This window comes from Leopardus geoffroyi, chromosome B3 (assembly GCF_018350155.1).
Source record: "Leopardus geoffroyi isolate Oge1 chromosome B3, O.geoffroyi_Oge1_pat1.0, whole genome shotgun sequence".
NCBI classification, from domain to species: Eukaryota; Metazoa; Chordata; class Mammalia; order Carnivora; family Felidae; genus Leopardus; species Leopardus geoffroyi.
In genome coordinates this window covers 45,932,346-45,950,063 of record NC_059337.1, presented here as the reverse complement: position 1 = coordinate 45,950,063, position 17,718 = coordinate 45,932,346, and positions in this window count along the sequence as shown.

Sequence of the window (17,718 nt, the reverse complement as noted above, 5' to 3'; positions counted from 1 at the left end):
CTGCGTTAGGTTCTGTGCTGACTGCTGACAGCTCAGAACCTGGAGCCTGCTTTGGATTCTCTCTCTCTCTCTCTCTCTCAAAAATAAATAAACATTAAAAAAAATTTTAAATACAATAATTATCACAAAGTAATTATATAGCTTTATGCAACAATCTGAATAAATCCAACAAAAATGATGTTGGAATAAATCAAACATAAAATACATACTGTACCATTTCAAACACAATATGGGCAAAACTATGTTGTTTAGAAATATATACTGAAATGGTAAAACTATATATAAAGGAAATCAAGGAAGTCACTGCCAGAAAAGTCGAGAAAGTGCTTAGGTTTAAACAATAAGTATGGGTTGTGATTGGGAAGAGTTGTACACGACTTCTCAAATGCTAACAATATTCTATTTCTTGATTCAGGTGGTAGTTCTATGGATGCCCACCTTATAATAATTTTTAAATCTGTATATTTATGTTTTCCAAAATTTCTATATGTAGATTATATTCATGAAAAAGAGATTAGAAATTGAAAGCATGGGCTTTAGGGCCATATTAGCATAGATTCACATTCTACTTTTGAGGTTTATAGATGTATCTTCTTATCTTGAAAAAAAGGGAATACTGTGTATTTCCAAGTCTGATTTTGAGAATTAAATAACTTATGTAAAATTGTATAACATATAACAAGTGCCCAGCCATTGTTCTTATTTTCTTTTTGTATCCATTAAACCCATGCTATAAAATGAATATTAAAAAACAATAGCAATAGTGGGCACTTGGGTGGTTCATTTGGTTCAGTGTCTGACTCTTGATTTTGGCTCATGGTCATGATCAGTTCATGATTTCCAGCCCCGTTTCAGGTTCTTTGCTGACAGCTAGGAGCCCACTTGGAATTCTCTCTAACTCTCTGCCCCTCCTCCCATTCTCATTCTCTCTCTCTTAAAATATATAAACTTAAAAAAATAGCTTCATATATGCAAATGAAGGCCAAATAGAACACTTGGTAGAATTTCTTCACCCTATAAAAGAAAATACTTAAGTTTAAACAACACAAGAAATATCCAATACATACATGAGGAAAATTATAAACCACTTTTGAAAGATTCAAAAGTTGACTTAAATAGATACACCACATTTTCTGAATAAAAGGTTTGACATCATAAAGATGTCAGCTTTATACTGTATCATCGCCTGTACTATCAAATCCTTTCTTCTGGGACATGACAAGTTGATTAAAAATTTAATTTTGAAAAAGAAACAAGCAAGAATCACCTAGAAAACCTGAAAAAGAACACCAATGATTGGGTGAGCTAGGCCTACCAGATATTAAAACATAAAATACTCGGGGCGCCTGGGTGGCGCAGTCGGTTAAGCGTCCGACTTCAGCCAGGTCACGATCTCGCGGTCCGTGAGTTCGAGCCCCGCGTCGGGCTCTGGGCTGATGGCTCAGAGCCTGGAGCCTGTTTCCGATTCTGTGTCTCCCTCTCTCTCTGCCCCTCCCCCGTTCATACTCTGTCTCTCTCTGTCCCAAAAATAAATAAATGTTGAAAAAAAAAATTAAAAAAAAAAAAAAAAAAAAAAAAAAAAAAACATAAAATACTTATAGTGAAAATAATTGGTATTGACTAATGAGTAGACAAACAGACCAATCTAAAGAGCAGAAATCCACAAACAGGCTGAGTTCCATAAGGAAATTTAGGAAATTGAAAAAGATTTAAGCAGCACCTCAAAAGTTGAGATTGCTGTGGCACCTAGATGGCTCAGTCGGTTAAGTGTCCGACTTTGACTTGTGATCTCACGGTTTGCAGAACCACAAATCTCCGCATTGGGCTCTGTGCTGACAGCTCAGAGCCTGGAGCTTGCTCTCCCTCTCTCTCTGTGTCTCCCTCTCTCTCTGCCTCTCTCCCGCTTGCCCTATGTCTCCTCTCTCTCTCTCTCTCTCTCTCTCTCTCTCTCTCTCAAAAATAAATAAACATTATAAAAAATCAAATATCTCCCTCATACCACTCCTTTATAGTCACACTCACTCCTTTCCCCCACCCACACAACTCTAACCCCTGGCAACCACTAATTCTCCACTAATGTTTTCTCTTGAAGAATGCTACATAAACGGAATTATACAATATGTGACCCATTGAAAATATCTTTTTTTTTTTTTACTCCACATAAGCCCCTTGAGATCCAACCTGTTGCGTATATTAACAGTATGTTCCCTTTTATTGTTGAGTAGTATTCCATCATACCAATATACCACAGTTTGGTTTTTGTGTGGACTTAAGTCATTTCTCTGGGGCAAATGCCCAGGAGTGTGAATGGCATGTCAAAAACAAAAGCTTAGTATCCCTAATATAAAAAGAGCTTCCAAAAGTAGAGAACAAAAAGCCATGTTTATTTTTTAATAAGCTGCCAAACTTTTCTAGTGTGGCTTTACCATTTTATGTTTCCACCAGCAATTTATGAGACATCTGGATTTCCCACATTCTTGCCAGTGTTTGGTACTTTTAGTTTTTAATATTTTAGCTATTTTAATAGGTATGTAATGATGTCTGATCAAAAGTTGGGATTTTTAATAACTAAAGTGAATCAATTTCTAACACCATGATAAATCCCAAATGGATTAGATATTTTATTTTATTTTATTTTTTTAAATTTTTTTTTCAACGTTTATTTATTTTTGGGACAGAGAGAGACAGAGCATGAACGGGAGAGGGGCAGAGAGAAAGGGAGACACAGAATCAGAAACAGGCTCCAGGCTCTGAGCCATTAGCGAACTCACGGACCGCGAGATCGTGACCTGGCTGAAGTTGGACGCTTAACCGACTGCGCCACCCAGGCGCCCCTGGATTAGATATTTTAATATAAAAGATGAGATCATACAGGTCCTGGAAGAGAGCACTGGTGAATTCCCAGTTGCTGGTAACCATTGATCCAACTTCTGTCTCTATAGTTTTGCCATTTCCAGTTTGCCATATAAATGGAATCATATGGAATGAAGCCTTTTGTTTCTGGTTTATTTTACATGGCTTAATGCTGTTGAAATCCATCTATGTTCTTGTATATACTATTACTTCCTTTTGTCCAATGGCTGAGTAGTATTCCACTCTATGGTTGTACCACAATTTGTTTATTCATTAACCAGTTGATGGACATTTGAGGTGTTTTTAATGTTACCATTATGAATAAGGCAACTGTAAATATTAACATACAGGTACTTGTGTAGACATATGTATTTATTTTGGGGGAGAGTGGATACCAAAAAAGGGTAGTATGTTAAATATACTTGTATATTTAACTTCAGGAGAAAGTTCCAAACTGTTTTCTTGATATGCTATTTTGCATTCCCAGCAGCACTATCTGAGGGTTGCAGTTGCTCCAAATCCTTATTAGCATTTAATATGATCAGTCTATTATATTTTGACCATTTTAGTAGATATGTAGTGTTATTGTCTTCATTTGCATTTCTATAATGACTAATAACTTTGGACATGTTTTCATGTGTTAATTTGCCATCTGTATGTCAGGAGATGTCTGTTCCAATCTTTTGCTCATTTAAAAAATTGAGTTGTCTCATTATTACTGGGTTTTAAGTTTTTTTTTTTTTTTAATTTTTTTTTCAACGTTTATTTATTTTTGGGACAGAGAGAGACAGAGCATGAACGGGGGAGGGGCAGAGAGAGAGGGAGACACAGAATCGGAAACAGGCTCCAGGCTCTGAGCCATCAGCCCAGAGCCTGACGCGGGGCTCGAACTCACGGACCGCGAGATCGTGACCTGGCTGAAGTCGGACGCTTAACCGACTGCGCCACCCAGGCGCCCCAAGTTTTTTTATATATAGTATGCATATAAATCCTTTTTAAAAATTTTTGATGTTTATTTTTGAGAGAGAGAGAGAGAGAATGGGGGAGGGACAGAGAGAGAGAGGGAGACACATCTAAAGTAGGCTCCAGACTCTGAGGTCCAACCTGTCAGTCCAGAGCTTGATGCAGGGCTCAAACTCATGAAACGTGAGATCATGACCTCAGCTGAAGTTGGACACTTAACCAACTGAGCCACCCAGGTGCGCCTATAAGTCCTTTTTTATATATGTGTCTTTTGAATATTTTCTCTTGGTCTCTACATTATACTATCATTTTGTTAGAGGTGCTTTTAAATAGCAGGACTTTTAAACTGTGAGGATGTCCAGTCTATCATTTTTTTCATGATTCATGCTTTTTGCATCTTAGTAAGAAATATTTGGCTAACCGAAAGTCCCCAAAATTTTTTCTGATGTTTTCTTCTAAAAGTATTAAGGTTTTTGCAGCCACTCTGGAAAACAGTATGGAGATTTTTCAAAAACTAAAAATAGAACTACCCTATAACCCAGCAATTGCACTACTAGGTGTTTATCCAAGGGATACAGGTGTGCTATTTCGAAGGGACACATGCACCCCAATGTTTATAGAAGCGCTATTGACAATAGCCAAGTATCGAAAGAGTCCAAATGTCCACTGATGGATGAATGGATAAAGAAGGAGTGGTATATATATACAATGCAGTATTACTCAGCAATCAAAAAAAATGAAATCTTGCCACATGCAACTACGTGGATGGAACTGGAGGGTATTATGCTAAGTGAAATTAGTCAGTCAGAGAAAGACAAATATCATATGACTTCACTCATATAAGGACTTTAAGAGACAAAACAGATGAACATAAGGGAAAGGAAGCAAAAATAATATAAAAACAGGGAGGGGGACAAAACATAAGAGACTCATAAATATGGAGAACAGAGGGTTACTGAAAAGGGGGTGGGAGGGGGGATGGGCTAAATGGGTAAGGGGCACTAAGGAATCTACTCCTGAAATCATTGTTGCACTATATGCTAACTAATTTGGATGTAAATTTTTTAAAAATAAAACTTAAAATGCTAAAATAAATAGCTGAGCTGGGAGAAAAAAATTAAACACACACACAAATAAAGGTCATCCAAAACTCAAAAAAAAAAAAAAAGTATTAAGGTTTTTTTTTTTCAGGTTTTAAATAAGTAATCTCTATACCCAACATAGGGCTCAAACTCACAACCTTGAGATCAAAAGTTGCAATCTCCACCAACTAAACCATCCATGCGCCCCCTCCAAAAGTATTAATTTTTAATTCTTAAGCCTCTGATTCATTTTGAGTTAATTTTTATATGGTGTGAGGTAACAGTCAAAATTCATTTTAACGCATGTGGAAGTATAATTGTCTCATCACCATTTGTTGAAAAAACTATTCTTCTTGAATTATCTTGGCAACATTATTGAAACTCAATTGATCTATTTCTGGACACTGTTGTGCTCCATTAGCTGTGTCTATCCTTATAGGATTGCCACATGGTCTTGATTACTGTAACCTTGTAATAACTCTTGAAATTATTGTGAGTCTCCAAATTTGTTCTCCTTTTTGAAAATCATTTTGCTGGGGTGCCTGGGTGGCTCAGTCGGTTAAGTGTCTGACTTCAGCTGAGGTCATGATCTCATGGTCTGTGAGTTTGAGCCCCGCGTCAGGCTCTGTGCTGACAGCTCAGAGCCTGGAGTCTGCTTCGGATTCTGTGTCTCCCTCCCTCTGCTCCTCCCCTGCTCATGCTGTGTCTCTCTCCTTCAAAAATAAATAAAAACATTAAAAAAATCATTTTGCTATTTGAGATGCTTTACATTTCCATATAAATTTAAGAATCAGTTTTTCCATTACTACAAAAGGTCTTACAGGATTTTAATTGGAATTGTGTTGAAACTAAAAATCAATTCAGAGAGAATTAACATCTTAACAATATTGCCTTCCCAAACATATACATGATATTCTCTCTCCATTTAGTTCAATCTTTCTTTACTGTCTCTCAGCAATGGGTAATAACCTTCAAAATACAAATATTGCATATATTTTGTTCGATTTCATCACAAATATTTCATGTTTTTGATGCCTTTGTAAATGGTATGATTTTCTTTTTTTTTTTTTTTAAGTTTATTCATTTTTGAGAGCGAGAGAGACAGACAGCATGAGTGGGGGAGCGACAGAGAGAGAGAGGGAGAAAGAGGGAATCCCAAGCAGGCTCCATGGCATCAGCATAGAGCCCAATGCAGGGCTCAAACTTACAAAACCATGAGATCATGACCTCAGCTGAAACCAAGAGTTGGAGACTTAACCAACTGAGCCATCCAGGCACCCCAATGGTATGATTTCCTAATTATATTTTTCTTTTTATTTATTTATTTAAAAATTTTTAATGTTTATTTTTGAAAGAGAGAGAGAGAGCGTGCAAGCAAGGGAGGGGCAGAGAGAGAGGGAGACACAGAATTGGAAGTGGGCTCCAGGATCTGAGCTGTCAGAACAGAGCCCACTGCGGGGCTCCAGCTCACAAAATGGGAGATCATGATCTGAGCTGAACCCGGATGCATAGCCAACTGAGACACCCAGGCGCTCCAATTTCATTTTTCAATTATTTGTCATTAGTATACAGAAAACAGTAGATTATGGCACGTTGATCTTGTGTCCTGATACCTTTTGAAAGTTACATGTTATAGCAATATTTTTTTAAATTCTTTTTTTTGTTTTCTAGTTAGACAATAACTCTTTTTTTCCATTCCATATGACTTTCATTTCTCTCTTACTCTCTCTCTCTCTCTCTCTCTTCTCCCTTATTTCACTAACTTGGACCTTAGAGCAATGGTGTATAGATGTGGTGTGAACATATATTCTTACACTGTTCCAGTTCTTAAGAGGAAAGCATTTGGTCTTTCAATGCAAGTATGAGTTAGCTATAGTTTTTTCATAGATGCTCTTTATCAAGTTGAGGAACTCCCCTTCTGTTCATAGTTTACTTACACTTGTTATCCTAATTGGATTTTGAATTTTGTTAAATCATTATTCCATATTTTTTGAGATGATCATTTATTTTTTCCTTTTTGGTCTTTGATATGGTTAATTATATTCATTGATTTTTGGATATTGAGTCAACCTTGTATTTTTGTGATAAACTCCAATTGGAAAATTAAATTTTTCCTTAAAATTGCTTTTGTTCCAGAAGTTATATATTATCCTTTTAAAGAGTGTGGGGTTATATTAATTTTATTGTTAGAGTTTTTCTTTAAGTTTCTGTAAGTTTTTCTTTAACTAAACTTCACCCCCAATGTGTGGCTCAAACTCACAACCCTGAGATTAAGAATCATGAGCCAGGTACATGCCTCATTGTTAGGAATTTTTGAATCTATTTTTATGGGGCATAAAGTTTTCTTATGTTTTTATCTACTTTCTGTGTTAAGGTAATGCTGACCCCATGAAATGATTTGGGAAATGTTCCTTTCTCTTCTGTTTTTGCTAAAGTACATGTAGAATTAGTATCATGTTTTCTTTAAATGTTAGGCAGAGTTCCTCATTGAAGTGCTCCAAATCTAGAATTTTCCTGTGGGATGTTTTTAAGTACAAAATCAATTTCTTCAAGGTGTATGGCTCTTCAACTAATTTATTCTTCTTGAGTGAGCTTTGGTAATTTGTGTTTTTTGAGGAATTTGTCCCTTTCACTAAGTTATCAAAAATATTGCCATAAGGTTGTTCCAGGTGGAAAGAAAATTTTTGTTTTTCTAAGAGATAAGTTAATATATAGGAAAGTGTCTTTTTTTCCCCATAACAGTTTAGGTTGGCATGGAGATTAAAAGTTTGTTAACTTGTGTTGTCAAAAATGTGTTGTTAGTATATCCTCATGCATTGCTGATTGGAGTGTAAATTGACCTGTCTGGAGATCAAATTGAAAACATATGACAAAATTACAATGCACAGACCCTTTGGCCCAGAAATTCTACTCATAGGTAATAATGTATTCTTGTAGGTAATAACATACTTATAGGAAATAACATATGTACTGAGATATTTACTGCATTATTTACAATAGCAAAATTGATGGAAATAAAGATTCATCAATAGTATGGTTATATAGCACAATGTTCTGTACATATTAATAAGAATGATGGATCAATACACATACTGCTGTGGAAATATCTATAGGATCTATCTTAAAAATCAAATGGAACTAGACATCAGAAGATAGTTTGAATGGTAAACTTTCATTTGTAAAGGAAAAATAATATGTATAATTATGCATATAAACATATAGACAGATCTGGAAGGCTACAAAAGAAACGGTTAATGGTTGCTTCTTTGAGGTGTAATGTTTTAGTCTCTTTGGGCTGCTATAAGAAAACCACCATAGACTGAGTGGCTAATAAAGAACAGAAATACTTATCTCATAGTTCTGTAGGCTCAGAAGTCCAAGATGAAGGGGCCAACAGATTCAGTGTTTGGCGAGGACAGAAAGGACGAAGAGAACTCTCTAGAGCCTCTTTTACAAGAGCACTAATCTTATTTGTGAGGACTATGAATACATATGAATTGCGGGGGTGGGGGTGGGTGGGAGGGGGGACACAAACATCCAATCTACAGCAAATCTACATGCCATTTAAAATATACAATTAAATGATTTTTAGTAAATTGACAAGTTGTGCAACCATCCTCACAATCCAGTTTTAGAACATTTCTATTACATCCTAATAATCCCTCATGCCTGTTTGCAATCACCCTTGTTCTGACATCCAGCCCTAGGCAACCACTAATATACTTTATATTTCTAGAGATTTGCCTTTCCTAGACATTTCATGTAAATGAATTATACAACATGTGTTATGCATCTAGCTTCTTTGACGTTTATCCATTTTGTAGCCTGTATCAGTTGTTCCTTTATATTGCTGACAATGTTCCATCATACAGATATAAACATTATGGTCTCTCCACACTAGTTGATAGACATTTGGATTGTTTCCACTTTGAACTATTATGAACAATGCTGCTATGATCATTTATGTATAAGTCTTTGTGTGGACTTGTTTTCATTTTCTTGGATAGACATCTAGGAGTGGAATTGCTGGGCTTTGTTGTAAATTTGTTTAATTTCTAAGAAACTGCCATAGTAGCTGTAGCATTTATATATCCATCAGCAACATATAGATTCTTTTTCTTCATATCTTTTCCAACACTTCTTATTGTCTCTTTTATTATAACCATACCAGTGGGTATGAAAGGGTATTTTGTTGAAGTTTTAATTTGCATTTCCCTGATGACTAATATGTTGAGCGTCTTCCCATATGCTTGTTCCAGCCATTCATATATCTTCTTTTGTAAAAGATCTACTCAAACCTTTGCTCACGTACAGTTGGGTTGTTTGCAGATTTCTCTCTTTCTCTCTCTCTCTCTTTGAGAGACAGAGCAAACAGGAGAAAGGCAGAGGGAGAGAAAAGAGAGAGAATCTTAAGCAGGCTCCATACTCAGCACGGAGCCTGAAGTGGGGCTTAATTCACAACCCTGGGATCATGACCTGAGCTGCAATCAAGACTCAGATGCTCAAAGAACTAAGCCAATCAGGAGCCCCTGAGGGTTTCTTTTTAAATTTCGATTACGTTATTTCTATTTATTTTATATTTATATTCATATTTATATTTATAATTAAATTTGTATTAAATTTTTATTATATTATTAAATTTAAATTTCTATATATGCAATTTCAAATTATGTATCCATCTATTCTTGTTTATTTCTGTTTTGTAACTTCTTATTTTTCATAAATAAATGTTACTTCTTCATTGATCGCTTTGAAGGTATTCAATGTAATTATATTGTCTTTAGTTTTTTTATTATGGAAAATTTCAAACATAGACAAAAGTAAAAAAAAAGTATAGTGAACATTCATGAATTCATCACACAACTTAATATGTCTCTCATTTCTTTTATAGGGTTGATTCTCTAAAAAACCTTATCTTTGATTACTCAAGACATAGCTATTGAAACCCTTCTCACATATAACAGTTTTCCACACGTACATGGTAATGTTAGAATAGTAGCCCTTCTTTATGTCATTCAATAACTGATCTCTTTGTGACTAGTAGCAGTGTGTTCTAAAATCCATGGTCTTGGGGCACCTGGGTGGCTCAGTTGGTTGAGCATCTGACTTCGGCTCAGATCATGATCTCACAGTTTGTGGGTTCGAGACCTGCATGAGGCTCTGTGCTGACTGCTTGCTCAGAGCCTGGAGCCTGCTTCAGATTCTGTGTCTCCTTCTGTCTCTGCTCCTCCCCAGCTCATGCTTTGTCTCACTCTGATTCTCAAAAATAAATGAATGTAAAAAGAAAAAAAAATTTTTTTAATCCATGGTCTTTGTCTTACCTAGCTTTTGGATTTCAGATAAGCTATACATACCAACAGGGCAGGAGAGGATGATATGCAGGAGATCTTTCCTATAGAAGAACTCTCTTGCAAAGCTCTTGCCTTGACTTGGTGAGAGAGCACATGGCCCTAAACCTCCCAGAAGGTTTTTGTAGTAAGAGATTATGAGATAGTTTATTACCAGACTCACACTTTGATTTCTATACCAGCCTCCCTCTCATATGTTTACTTTTAGTTAAGCTTTTCACCTCCTTTCTTTTTTTATTAAATTTGTTTGTGTGTTTATTTGTTTGTTTAAGTAGTCTCTACACCCAGCATGGGGCTGGAACTCACAACCCCAAAATTAAGAGTTGCATACTAGGAATACCTGGGTGGCTCAGTTGGTTGGGTGTCCGACTTTGGCTCAGGTCATGATATTGTGGTTTGTGAGTTCGAGCCCTGCATCAGGCTCTGTGTTGACACCTCAGAGCCTGGAGCCTGCTTAGAATTCTGTGTCTGCCTCTTTCTCTGCCCCTCCCTTGCTCACGCTCTGTCTCTCAAAAATAAATAAACATTAAAAAAAATGTTGCTTGCTCTACCAACTGAGCCAGCCAGGAATCCCAAGCTCACTTTTCTTTCTTTCTTTCTTTCTTTCTTTCTTTCTTTCTTTCTTTCTTTCTTTCTTCCTCTCTTTCTCTCTTTCTCTCTTTCTTTCTTTTAATGTTTATTTATTTTTGAGAGAGAGACAGACAGCGTGAGCAGGGAAGGGGTAGAGAGAGAGGGAGACACAGAATCTGAAGCAGACTTCAGGCTCTGAGCTGTCATCACAGAGGCCGATGCAGGGCCCTAGCTCACTGTCCATGAGATCATGACCTGAGCCTCAGGCAATCAACCGACTGAGCCACCCAGGTGCCCCGCTCACCTTCTTTTGTAAAGAATTGTGTATCTCACTGTGGTATAGACCACCTCAGCTCTCTTTCCTTCATGAAACTCACTATGATACTTATATAGGGATGTTGTTAAGAATGTTTACTGTCACATGGTGCCCCTTCAATGGTAATGTTTTTTTCAGATCTCAATGTAAGGAAAATTTCTGCTGCTTCTGACATATAGTACCTTATTGATGTTCATGAATCTTGCAGCTGATTACATTCACTTATTGGCTTTGACCAAAAGGAATCTAAAGCTAAATTTGTGGCTCACATCTAAAAATTGTCCAGGATTCTATGGTATGTATTTCTTGTGTCATCTCATAATTACTTCAGGCTGCATTTGGTATCCTCCCTTATTTTTAATTGTTTTTCTAAAGTGTTGATCTATCTACGTTTCTACCCTGATATTACTGTGCTCATGTAAGCTACCACAAGTACCATTAGAGAATAGGTTTGAGAGTATTTGCACACATAAGTAAATAAAAGATGGGTTCTCTATTCTGTTCCATTATCTATGTGTCTGTTTTTAAAAAGATTTTTAAAAGTATATTTATTTTGAGAGAGAGAGAGAGAGAGAGGCAGAGAGAGAGAGGGAGAGAGGATCCCATGAACCATGAGATCATGACCTGAGCCGAAATCAAGAGTTGGATGCTTAACCAAATAAGCCACCCAGGCGCCCCATCTTCCTCATGATTTTCTTAATAACATTTTCTTTCCTCTAGCTTACTTTATTATAAGAATACAGCATATAATACATATACACATTACATGTTAATTGATTATATTATCAGTAAGACTTTCGGTCAATAGTAGGCTACTAGTAGCTAAGTTTTTGGGGAGTTAAAAGTTATACATGGATTTTAGACTGCTTGGGGGTTTGGTGTTCTTAAACCCTATGTTGTTCAAGGGGTGATGTAATAGAGTTTGAAATCAAGGAACACAATGCCTCCAACTTTGTTCTTTCTCAAGATTGCTTTGGCTATTCCAGATCTTTTGTGACTCCATACAAATTTTAGGATTTTTTGTTCTATTTATGTGAAAAATGCCATGAGAATTTTGATCAGGATTGCATTGCATCTGTAGATTGCTTTGGATAGTATGGACATTTTAACAATACTAGTTCTTCCAATCCATGAGCATAAAATATCTTTCCACTTATTTGTGTCTTCCTCAATTTTTTCCCTTAATTTCTTGTAGTTTTCAGTATACAAATCTTTCAACTCCTCGGTTAAATTTATTCCTAGGTATATTATTCTTTTTGATGAAACTGTAAATGGGATTGTTTTCTTAATTTATTTTTTTTTTTAATTTTATTTTTCAACGTTTATTTATTTTTGGGACAGAGAGAGACAGAGCATGAACGGGGGAGGGTCAGAGAGAGAGGGAGACACAGAATCGGAAACAAACTCCAGGCTCTGAGCCATCAGCCCAGAGCCTGACGCGGGGCTCGAACTCCCGGACCGCGAGATCGTGACCTGGCTGAAGTCGGACGCTTAACCGACTGCGCCACCCAGGCGCCCCTTCTTAATTTATTTTTTGATAGCTTGTCATTAGTGTATAGAAATGCAACAGTGGGGCCCTGGGTGGCTCAGTCAGTTGAGCGTCCGACTTTGGCTCAGGTCATGATCTTGCTGTCCGTGAGTTCGAGCCCCACATCTGTTTCAGATTCTGTGTCTCCCTCTCTCTGTGCCCCTTCCCCACTCATGCTCTGTCTCTCTCTCTCTCCCTCTCTCTCTCTCTCTGTCAATAATAAACACTAAAAAATTTTTTAAAAAGGAAAAGAAATGCAACAGATTTTTATGTATTGATTTTGTATCCTGCAACATTACTGAATTCATTTATCAGTTCTGACAGTTTTCTGATAGAGTCTTTAGGGTTTTCTATATACAGTATTATGTCATCTGCAAATAGTGACAGTTTTACTTCTTCCTTACCAATTCAGATGCTTTTTACTTATTTTTCTTGCCTAATTACTGTGGCTAGGACTTCCAATACTATGTTGAACAAGAGTGGTGAAAGTGGGCATCCTTGTGTTATTCCTGATCTGAGAGGAAAAGCTTCCAGCTTTTCAGCTGAGTATGATGATAGGTGTGGGCTTGTTGTTTATGGCCTTTATTATGTTGAAACACATTCCTTCTATTCCCACTTTGTAGGGAGTTCTTTATCATAAGTGTTGTTGAATTTTACCAAATACCTTTTCTGCATCTATTGAGATGATCATATAATTTTTGTCCTTCTTTTTGTTAATGTGGTATATCACATTGACAGATTTACAGATGTTAAACCATCCTTGCATTACTATAATAAATCCCACTTGATCAAGGTGTATTAACCTTTTAATGAATTGTTGAATTTGATTTGCTGATATTTAATTGAAGGTTGTTGCTTCTATGTTCACCAAAGATATTGGCCTATATTTTCTTTTCTTATGGTGTCCTTGTCTGGTTTTGGTATCAGGGTGATGCTGGCCTCATAAAATGAATTTGGAAGAGTTCCTTCCTCTTCTACTTTTGAAAGAGTTGGAGAAGAATTGGTATTACTTGTTCTTTGAAATTTGGTAGACTTCACCTGTGAAGCTGTCTGGTCCTGGATTTTGTTTGTTGAAAGGTTTTTGTTTTATTGATTCTATATACTTGCTAGTAATTGGTAAGTTCATATTTCTTATTTTATGATTCAGTTTGGGTCAGTGCATGTTTCTAGGAATTTACCCATTTCTTCTAAGTTGTCTGTTTTTCCCCTCATTTCATTGATTTCTGCTCTTGGTTTTCTTCTGTATGAAATATTAAAAGTTAATTTTGTTTTCCAAAGTACAGTTTATATCATGTATAAACATAACAACATAGTACATAGACATAAGAGGTCTCAGATGATTTCTGTAAGTAGAATTTCAAGCACAATGTCCTGAACACATTTAAAGATGAAGAAGCACCCCCCCCCAACACACACACACACACACACACACACACACACACACACACACGACAAAGAAGCACACAAAGAGACAAGGGACCATGAGTTAAAATCAGCAGCAAAACCAAACAGAAGAAAACAATTCACAGGGACTCCAGAAATTTTAATTATCAGGCACAGTCAAGCTTGAAAATTTTAGCAAGGAGTTTTAAACTATAAAAAAGTGACATAGCAGATGTGGAAGGAAATCAAAATTCCAGAAATGAAAATGAAATACAAAAATTTTTTAAATGGTTTAGTATATTAGTCACGATCTAAGACAGAATTAGGTGACTAGAATAAATTACAGAATAAACTATCAAGAATGAAGCTGGGAGCAGTTAGAAAATAAATAAAACAATATAAAAGACAAGCAACATATCACACGCAGTGAGAGGATCTAACGTATTTAATTGGAGTCCCAGAAGAAGAGGAGAAGAAATGGATCTGATGCAATCCTTTGAAGACATGATTGCTGATAATCCACTAATTCAAGACGCCTTACAGAGCCCAAGCAGAATATATAAAAATAAATCATCACTTAAGCATGTAACAATGAAACTTTAATAAATCAAGACAAAGAGGAAAATGTTGAAATAGCCAGAAAAAAAGATGAATTAGCTTTGAAGAAGCTGAAGTTAAACTCACCACTGATATCTCAATGACAAGAGCTTCAAAAGACAGTGAAATGTTATCTTCACGGTACTGTGAGAAAATTATCATGCTAGAAATACTTCAGTAATGAAAGCAAAATTAATAAATTTCCAAGGAAAGTAAAAGATTTGCCCATAGAAGATAAGCATTAAAGAATGTTCTAGAAGTTGTTTGTCATGCAGAAGGAAATCTGGCATGAAAGATCAGGTGCAGAAAGCAATGGAGACCAAAGGAAATGATAATTGTGATGATGAGTCTAAATCACATTGTGAAAATAAGCGGTGTGAAAAAATAATAATGTCTGTGGCATTTAAATGATACAGTTGTAATACATGACAAAAAATAGCATAAGTGATGTGTGTGCATGTGTCTGGGGGTGTATGTGGTAAATGTTGCTCAACCATTTATGGATTCTTCCCAGGCAGGTATAAAGGTAACAATAATTTCTAAGGTAACCACTAAGGGAATGAAACAGAGTGTAACCACACTAAGTTGCCACTTTCTACTCACTAGGATGGCTATAATCAAAAAGACTGGTTAACAAGTGTTGGCAAGGATATGGAGAAACAAAAACTCTCAAATATTGCTGAATGTACAATTCACCAGCCACCCACTATGGAAAAGTTTGATGGCATTTCAAAGAGCTAATCTTATAATTACCATATGACCCAACAATTCCACTTTTGGATATACCCAAAAGAGTCGAAAACAGAGACTCAAAAAGCTACTTGTACATGAATGTTTATAACAGCGTTATCCACGGTAGCTAAAAGGTGAAAACAATCTGAGTATCCATAAGAGATGAATGAATAAATGATTTTGGGATTTTATAACTCATCTTCAGTTCTGGGTATTTATTTTCTTTTGTAATTTCTTTTCTCTATATTCTTTGTTCTCCCTGGAACTCGTATTAGATATTTTACTTCTAGGATTGGGTCTCTAGAACTCTTACCTTGTCTCTCATGTTTCTTTTCCTTGCCTTTATCCTTCAACTTTCTATTGAATTTTAGTTTCAGAAACCATCATTTTAATCTCTAAGCATTCTTTCTTGCTTTTTTGTAACATCCCTTTCCTTTCATAAGGATGCAATATCATTTTTAATTTCTGAAGATATTAGAGGTTTCAAATAATTTCCCACTGAGTTGTTATATTATGCCTACTCTCTATAGTCATTTTTTTAAATGTTCATCTTAGTCTCTTTTATGTTACAGTTTTTCACTCAAATATCTGGCATATCTTGGTTTGTCAATAAATATTTTTAAATGATGTAGTATAGCAAAACTAATGCAAAGTCTGTGCAAAAAGGTGATGCCTACTGCTATGCAGGTATGGGCAGGTACGGCCTAGAGGTATTTAGTATAGGTTGTTATACCAGCTGCTCTAGTTCTCCTCAACTAGTTCAATCTCTTTCTTTTCAGGATTGCCATCCTTGTTTTTTAACTTCAAAGCCTAGATGCCATATATTTTTTTACATGGTTAACAAAGGCATAGAGACTTTTGACCATGCTACATGTACACTTAAAATTAATCTCTTTCTTTTTTTTTTTTTTTTTTAATTTTTTTTTCAATGTTTATTTATTTTTGGGACAGAGAGAGACAGAGCATGAACGGGGGAGGGGCAGAGAGAGAGGGAGACACAGAATCGGAAACAGGCTCCAGGCTCTGAGCCATCAGCCCAGAGCCCGACGCGGGGCTCGAACCCACGGACCGCGAGATCATGACCTGGCTGAAGTCGGACGCTTAACCGACTGCGCCACCCAGGCGCCCCAATCTCTTTCTTTTATTTTGAAGTAATCTCTACATCCAACGTTGGTCTTTAACTCACAACCCCAACATCAAGAGTCACATGCTCTACCAACTGAGCCAGCCAGGCATCCATATCTCTCTCTCTCTCTCTCTCTCTCTCTCTCTCTCTCTCTTTCATTTCTCCATTTTGTTTCTCAGCCTCCCTTGTTTTGGGCCCATATATCTAGCCTCTGGTGTATTCTGTAAGAATATCAGCTCCCTCATTGGTGTAGCCCTTCTAGTAGTGTTTTGTGGTATAGATTTTTCCACTCTGCTATACCAGTTACTAGTTCTCTATCTGATTTCTATCTTCCAGATGTTTGGGAGGAATAACTCACTTGCTAACAATCTGCTCCCATTTTCTTTTTTTTTGGGGGGGTGTACTTTTTTTTTTTTTAACATTGTGTGTGTGTGTGTGTGTGTGTGTGTGTGTGTGTGTAGGAGAGGAGAAGAGAGAGGGAGCCAGAGGATCTGAAGCAGGCTCTGCACTGTGAGTGCGGAGCCCAATGTGGGTCCAGACCCACAAACCATGAGATCATGACCTGAGTGGAAATCAAGAGTCATCAGCCCAACTGACTGAGCCACCCAGGTGCCTGAGTTTGTATGTTTTTTGATTCCTTTATAATTTCTCAGGATGATGTTGGGGATAGTAGACACATATGGCCAGTCTATTATCTTTTACTGCGAGAGAACATTTAGTTGAATGATTTTTTAAGGAAGATTTTCTGTTTGAAGATCATCTTTTTAAAAATGTTTATTTATTTTTCAGAGTGTGAGAGTGAGACCAAGAGAGCACACGCAGGGGAGGGGCTGAGAGAGAGAGAGAGAGAGAGAGAGAGGAGAGAGAGAGAGAAGAGAGAATCCCAAGCAGGCTCCATGCTCCAAGCTGTGAGATCATGACCAGAGCTGAAATCAAAGGTCAGATGCTTAACTGATTGACCTACCCAGGCACCCCTGTTTGAAGATCATCTTAAATGTACATCTTTGAGAAAAAAATGCTAGAACTTTAGATGGTCTGAAAAACAATGTTGACATGTTTAAGTAGTTTTTATTCAGCAGGTGGCACTCTTTCCTAGTTTAACTCAATCCTAAAAGACTGAAGGTTTCAGAGTAGAATGATTTTATTTATCCTTATAATCCAAATAAATGAGATTTCAGAGTTTGCTCTTCGTCAACTTTGACCCGTTCATATTTTCAAAA